Source organism: Perca fluviatilis, chromosome 7, assembly GCF_010015445.1.
Source record: "Perca fluviatilis chromosome 7, GENO_Pfluv_1.0, whole genome shotgun sequence".
NCBI lineage: Eukaryota > Metazoa > Chordata > Actinopteri > Perciformes > Percidae > Perca > Perca fluviatilis.
Window position 1 is genome coordinate 18444170 of NC_053118.1, and position 6955 is coordinate 18451124.

Below are 6955 nucleotides of genomic sequence, written 5' to 3' on the forward strand. Positions count from 1 at the left end.
CAGGGTGTTCTAAAAGGTAAGTGTGAATGCTGTCCTATCTGGGTGTGCTGAGACTTGTGCGAATGTATAAAGCGTCCTTGTTTATGATATATATTTATTTTAAATATTTGTAGATTTTGTGCAGGTAGGAATTTGGCCTGTTGGCAAGTGTTTACTGTAACATAGTTTTGGTAAACTAATACGGCCCCTCATTCTTGGCTGTTGAGTCAAGATCACAGTGTGTACACCTTCAACTGTTCAGCCTGTCCCCATCTCTAACTATTTATTTGATATTTGTGTATAACCTGCTGGAAATGTGTGGAGAGCAGAGATAACTTTTTGTGGGACTCAACTATGAACAGTATAACCCCATCTAGTGGACAATATTATCCAACAGGCTTTTTTTACACTATTCAAGAGCTTTTTAGAGAATTTTGTAACTTTCTGTTTGTTTACACCTCTGCAAGAACACCAGCATGACTCCAAAGATATTACAGAATGCCATATACAAAGAACATCACATTAATTAGCTATTAAAGTGTCTGGAGTTTAATTTGCTGGGTGTTGCATGTATTCTGCCAACAAAGTTAAGTTTCTGTAGAAGTCTATGAGAAAGTGACCCACTTCTCACTTGATTTATTACCTCAGTAATCATTTTCATAATGAGTTTATGGTCTCAATCGCTAGGTTTAAGTATTTCTGTAATAAATAATTTTTTTAAATTATGGTTTATTGCCGATTGAAAGTGTGTAACGTAACGTAGAGTGTAAGGGCTCCTCCCTCACTCCTTCCTCTCGTTTAAAATCGTCACATCCGCAACAAGGAAGGCTGCGCCTGTAACGGCAAACTAGACAACTCATAGCAGATCTCCACAAACCAATGGGTGACGTCACACATGCTCTGTCCATTAATATAATACAGTATGGTCTCTACAAGATGGTTCAAAATGGCAGTCAACAAACCAATGGGTGACGTCACTGATGCTACATCCATTATGTTTACAGTCTATGAACAGAATAGCATACATTTAACACATAGCAAATTAAATTTGAGCCACTTTAAGCCTGTGATGTTCTTTGTATTTAGCATTCTCGAATATAATTTGGAGTCATGCTGAAGTTCTTGCAGGGGTTGTGTGACACTCCAAACTGTTAGAAATGTAATCATTCCAGTTAACCTAAGCTCCTAAAAAGCTGTACAGAACCCTTAAAATAAACTACTTAAGATGAGATCAGTGAACAATGCCAACTTGGTTTTGAGGAGAAGCTGGCACACAAAATATTTCCATAAGCTTTAGTTCTGTGAGATGTCTCAGCAGGCAGACATGAACAAACAGATGAAGGGTTAACTTTAAAAATCCCCTGGACTGTGCTGGCTCGTTGCTTGCTGAGCCAGGAGATGGCAGTACAGGTTAGGCTTTTGACCCCGTCTCCTCCACTCTTCTCTCTGCTCCCGGGGTACAGAGGACATCCTGCCTTCTCCACCATGGTTTCAAAACTCTGCAGCCAAATACTGGCCATGCCCCCGCTGTCAGCTGTCACACACCATCCTCACTGAAAAGAACTGGAAACGCATCACATTCTTCTTTGCTCACTTAGCTGTTATGTCCAATAATCAGGTCACATAAAGAATAATTGTGGGTCTGAAAGTGGAGATCGTCGTTTGCACCCTACATGAGGGACAAGTGAAACTGGAAGCCCGTTCAGTGGTGAAGAGTCGGATATAAAGCAGGACACCTTTCTGCAGACTTTGGTGGGAATGAAAACCTGTGGACTCTTGGCACTCCGTGTCAGAAAGTGGTGTATCCCTACCCTGTCAGATTAAAATATATAATTCTTAATTTTTTTATTTTTTTTATTTTTTTTTTCATTGCACTCTTCTATTACAGCACCAGGATACTGTATCCACTGGCATACTGCTTTAAAACCTTTTGCAAAATAGAGACTATAAAACCTACATCAGCAGGACAATAAAGGGAATTTTTAATTGCCATATTCACATGCTATGTAGCTTTTGTTTCCCCTAAAATAACTCAAGCCTGTTAGATCTTGTGTGTTATTGTAACGGCCTTCAATAAAAAGAAGAAAAATTAAACTGAAGGGTTGGTGCTGGCGAAAAAAACCTGTTGAGTCACACCTTATCCCCCCAAGCCATTATAGCTTTAAGACACCACTGTTTAGAATTAATAGAAGTTGTCTAATAAAAAAACTAAACACTGACTCAATCATTTGTTGCAGGTAACAAAACATCAGTTTCATTTCACGTTAATTTAAAGGGCGTTTTTATTTTATTTTTAAGATTCACATTTAGTCACTATTCAGGGAAGTATGAAGGAGTGGTCTGAGGATGAAGACAACCCCTTCTCAGGAGAACTACTTTTGCCCTTAACAGATCAAACTGAAACTCAGTAGAATCCTGCCATCACAGAATGCATCTCCTGATGCTGATCTTTGGGATTGTGCTTCTCCCTAAAGGCAAGTTTTTGTTTTATCTGTTTCTTTAAACTGTTTAATCTTAAAAATAGAGAAGGATTGTACATGATTGTCATATGCCACATACCAGTAGGCAACTGTATGCCCAACATATACATGTTATTGGTTAGTTTTACTTGTCACTGCTATTGCTTTTTGTTCTTCACCTGTTCGTCCCACGGATGATTTGACCTCTTTTCTATTCCGTTGAAAAAACAAGCAAAAATATGTAAAACTTCACTTTGCAACCACCTTCATGCTGTACAACACTTTTTTTTTTTGTATCTGCACTCATAATTTTTATTTTACCTCAGAGTTAAGGTGTCAAAATTATTATTATTTTTTTAAGTTTAAAGTTTGAAAGTTTTGTGTTTTCTCAGCCTACACCTTGAAATGTTATGAGTGTACACCGGGAATCTCAGGAACCTGCACAGATACATCAAAAGAATGCCCTTTGCAGGGTCAACAGTGTGGGGCAATTAAAGTCACTTCATATGCAGGTATAATAATTTGTGTTGCATTGTTTTTATTGTTAAAATGCTTTGTGCAGTCCCAGTTTACAAAGGTTCCTCTTTTGTTGCAGGTGGTTCAAAAATTTTTGATGTCAACTCAAAAAGCTGTGCTTTGGCTGAAGAGTGTGTTGAGGCATCTGCCAACTTTGGAATCGCCAACACCGTAATAACCAGCAACTGTTGCACCTCCGATCTCTGCAACACCCAACCTGCCCCTGGTAACTTACTGACTGTATATTGTCTCTTGGTATTTAGCCGCTTCTTTTAAATGAGAGCTGTTTTAGTTGCATAAGGAATAGCTGTTAAAAATGTGAAAACTACTCTCCTTAAAAGTTAGTGTTGGTTGCACTTATTTATTATTTAAAAAAAAAAACTCAGATTTTACTGACTAAAAAAATGCATTTGTTTTAAAAATACAGTATATATAAGATGTATATATACTGTATAGTGCCATATGGACATTGTGAATGTAGGTTTTGTGAATTGGTGATGCCAGTCCATGTATCAGAACCTGAGACAATATGTTTGGAGTTGATATTGTTGAGACAAGACTTAAGTTCCAAGACAACCCAGTAGAGGGGAATATGACTTTCCATCACCATCTCTTATAGAGGAGCTCAAGGGCATGATACCCCCAACTGCCACAGTGCAGCTGTGTGTGTGCGTCGTCGCGTGCGTCGCGTGCGTGCGTGCGTGTGTGTGTGTGTGTGTGTGAGAGAGAGATGGAGAGAGGGGAAGACTCATGTGCAGGATGTCAGACTTTATCTCAGCAATATAAAGCATGCCCTTTATCAACAATGTAAAAAATTCAATGAATTTGAGAGAGAGAGAGAGAGAGAGAGAGAGAGACCCACTGAATTTCCAGGTTAAAGTCAATCTTAATTTATTATCTATAGGCCAATCATAGCTTAATGTAAAAACAATCTACTTATTATAATTAGATATTAAGCAAACAAATAGCATACATCTTTGCATTTTGTATATCTGAATTACTACATCCACAAACAATATGAACAATGAATGTTAATATTTTTTACATTGTGTAAATCAGTAGGGAGTCCATTAGACTGCTGGACATAGAAAGCTTTGAAAAAGGAACTGAATAAGAAAAGTGCATTCAAGCCACCACCAACCCCCTCTACATCCCCAAACAATATGAACAATGGATGTTTTTTGTTACAGAACCCAGCAAATCCAATCCAAATGGTAAAAAGTGCTTCTCCTGTGACGGACAAAAGTGCACCAACACTCTAAACTGTGAGGGGAATGAGGACTACTGCATCTCAACAACAGGTAACGACCTACAGCATTAAACATCTAACTCTGTTTGAATGGATGTCCAAAACATTAAGTTCTCACCCTAAAAATTATTTTAATTCTCCCAGTGAATGCAGGAGGTCAAACAGTGACCATGAAGGGCTGTGCCTCCAAGACGATTTGCTCAACCAAACCACACAGACTGCAGGAGCCCTTGGAACAGAAATTAGCTGCTGTCAGGGAAACTTCTGCAACAGCCAGCAGCACAAGTGCTGGCCTTCTGCTCCTGGTGGCACCGCTGGTCTCTTTGGTCATGCTCTCCTAACTGGTGGAGACGGCAGCATCACCACTCAGCTTTTCTCTCATCTTTGCATGGCCTCATACTGCTGCTCACACCCCGGTCCCAATCCTTTCAGCCAATGAGTGAGAAAGTTTAGCAAGCAAAGTATAATAATATAATTGAGTAAAATAGTCTTTTCACTTGTCTCTTGCCTCATACAGTTTCTTGCAGGATCATTTTCTTTCTTTTTTATGTTGCCTATAGACCATTTCACTGTTTTTGTTCTGAGTGCTATTATTATTCTGAAACCTACTTTTAATGTTAATTATCAAGAATATTTTGAAGTTACTGATAAAAGCAGAATAAATAAAAATCTTAAAATTCTGCTGTTTATTCCGATTGTATTTCTGTTTTCTTGAGTAATCTAGGCCTTTATTATTTCTGAGTCTCGTTTAAAATACATTTGTCTCACATAATCATTAAGGATACTCAGTTTCAAAGTTGAAGCATGTCATACTTTGCTGTCACAGTGTGTGCAGGTCTTTAACATGTCAAAGATTGAGCATTAATAACATTAATATATAATAAATACAGAAAGGGCTCTCAATGTTACTCAATCATAAACTAATTTTCAACAAATGCCCATTTATGTACCGTATCATTTCTTTATTTTAATTAAGCTCAGGGTGTTCTAAAAGGTAAGTGTGAATGCTGTCCTATCTGGGTGTGCTGAGACTTGTGCGAATGTATAAAGCGTCCTTGTTTATGGTATATATTTATTTTAAATATTTGTAGATTTTATGCAGGTAGGAATTTGGCCTGTTGGCGAGTGTTTACTGTAACATAGTTTTGGTAAACTAATACGGCCCCTCATTCTTGGCTGTTGAGTCAAGATCACAGTGTGTACACCTTCAACTGTTCAGCCTGTCCCCATCTCTAACTATTTATTTGATATTTGTGTATAACCTGCTGGAAATGTGTGGAGAGCAGAGATGCTTTAACTTTTGGTGGGACTCAACTATGAAAAGTATAACCCCATCTAGTGGACAATGTTATCCAACAGGCTTTTTTTACACTATTCAAGAGCATTTTAGAGAATTTTGTAACTTTCTGTTTGTTTACACCTCTGCAAGAACACCAGCATGACTCCAAAGATATTACAGAATGCCATATACAAAGAACTTCACATTAATTAGCTATTAAAGTGTCTGGAGTTTAATTTGCTGGGTGTTGCATGTATTCTGCCAACAAAGTTAAGTTTCTGTAGAAGTCTATGAGAAAGTGACCCACTTCTCACTTGATTTATTACCTCAGTAATCATTTTCATAATGAGTTTATGGTCTCAATCGCTAGGTTTAAGTATTTCTGTAATACATAATTTTTTTTAATTATGGTTTATTGCCGATTGAAAGTGTGTAACGTAACGTAGAGTGTAAGGGCTCCTCCCTCACTCCTTCCTCTCGTTTAAAATCGTCACATCCGCAACAAGGATGGCTGCGCCTGTAACGGCAAACAACTCATAGCAGATCTCCACAAACCAATGGGTGACGTCACACATGCTCTGTCCATTAATATAATACAGTCTATGGTCTCTATACAAGATGGTTCAAAATGGCAGTCAACAAACCAATGGGTGACGTCACTGATGCTACATCCATTATGTTTACAGTCTATGAACAGAATAGCATACATTTAACACATAGCAAATTAAATTTGAGCCACTTTAAGCCTGTGATGTTCTTTGTATTTAGCATTCTCGAATATAATTTGGAGTCATGCTGAAGTTCTTGCAGGGGTTGTGTGACACTCCAAACTGTTAGAAATGTAATCATTCCAGTTAACCTAAGCTCCTAAAAAGCTGTACAGAACCCTTAAAATAAACTACTTAAGATGAGATCAGTGAACAATGCCAACTTGGTTTTGAGGAGAAGCTGGCACAATATTTCCATAAGCTTTAGTTCTGTGAGATGTCTCAGGCTGACCTCTGCTCCCCGACAAGGACAGCCAAAATTTAACTGATGAAGGCATACTATGCAGGATTTACCTAAAAATCAATGTATTGACTCATTCAAAATATATGTCTCCCTCTGCCTGTATATTTCTTATGTTGCTGTGCTTGGGACATTTCTGCATCCACCCACGCCACACACAAAATATTACCACGCCAGGCGGCGGCAGCAATGGGCAGGGTGGGCTCAGCCCACCCAAATGTGCGTCTTGCCCACCCAATCAAAAGTTAAGAAAATGTGTTTAGCCATGTCCCGTCCGCTTTGTGTCCACTCTCTGTAAAAATAGAGATGAGCAGCCGGCTTCCACAGTCAATGTTGCAGCTCCAGTTGATTATAATGGCACGCTTCTTGTGTGTGTGTGTGTGTGTGTGTCTGCTGCAGACATATGGCGCTGCGTCTGTGCTTCTGCCGTAGTATCGGTTTTCCACCTCTGATGAAGAGCAGCAT

General features: G+C 38.7%; 1 pseudogene; it reads left to right on the forward strand.

Moving 5' to 3' along the window:
- The first annotated feature begins 2307 nt into the window (after positions 1-2307).
- LOC120562805 lies at positions 2308-4705 on the forward strand (annotated as a pseudogene).
- The last annotated feature ends 2250 nt before the right edge of the window (positions 4706-6955 follow it).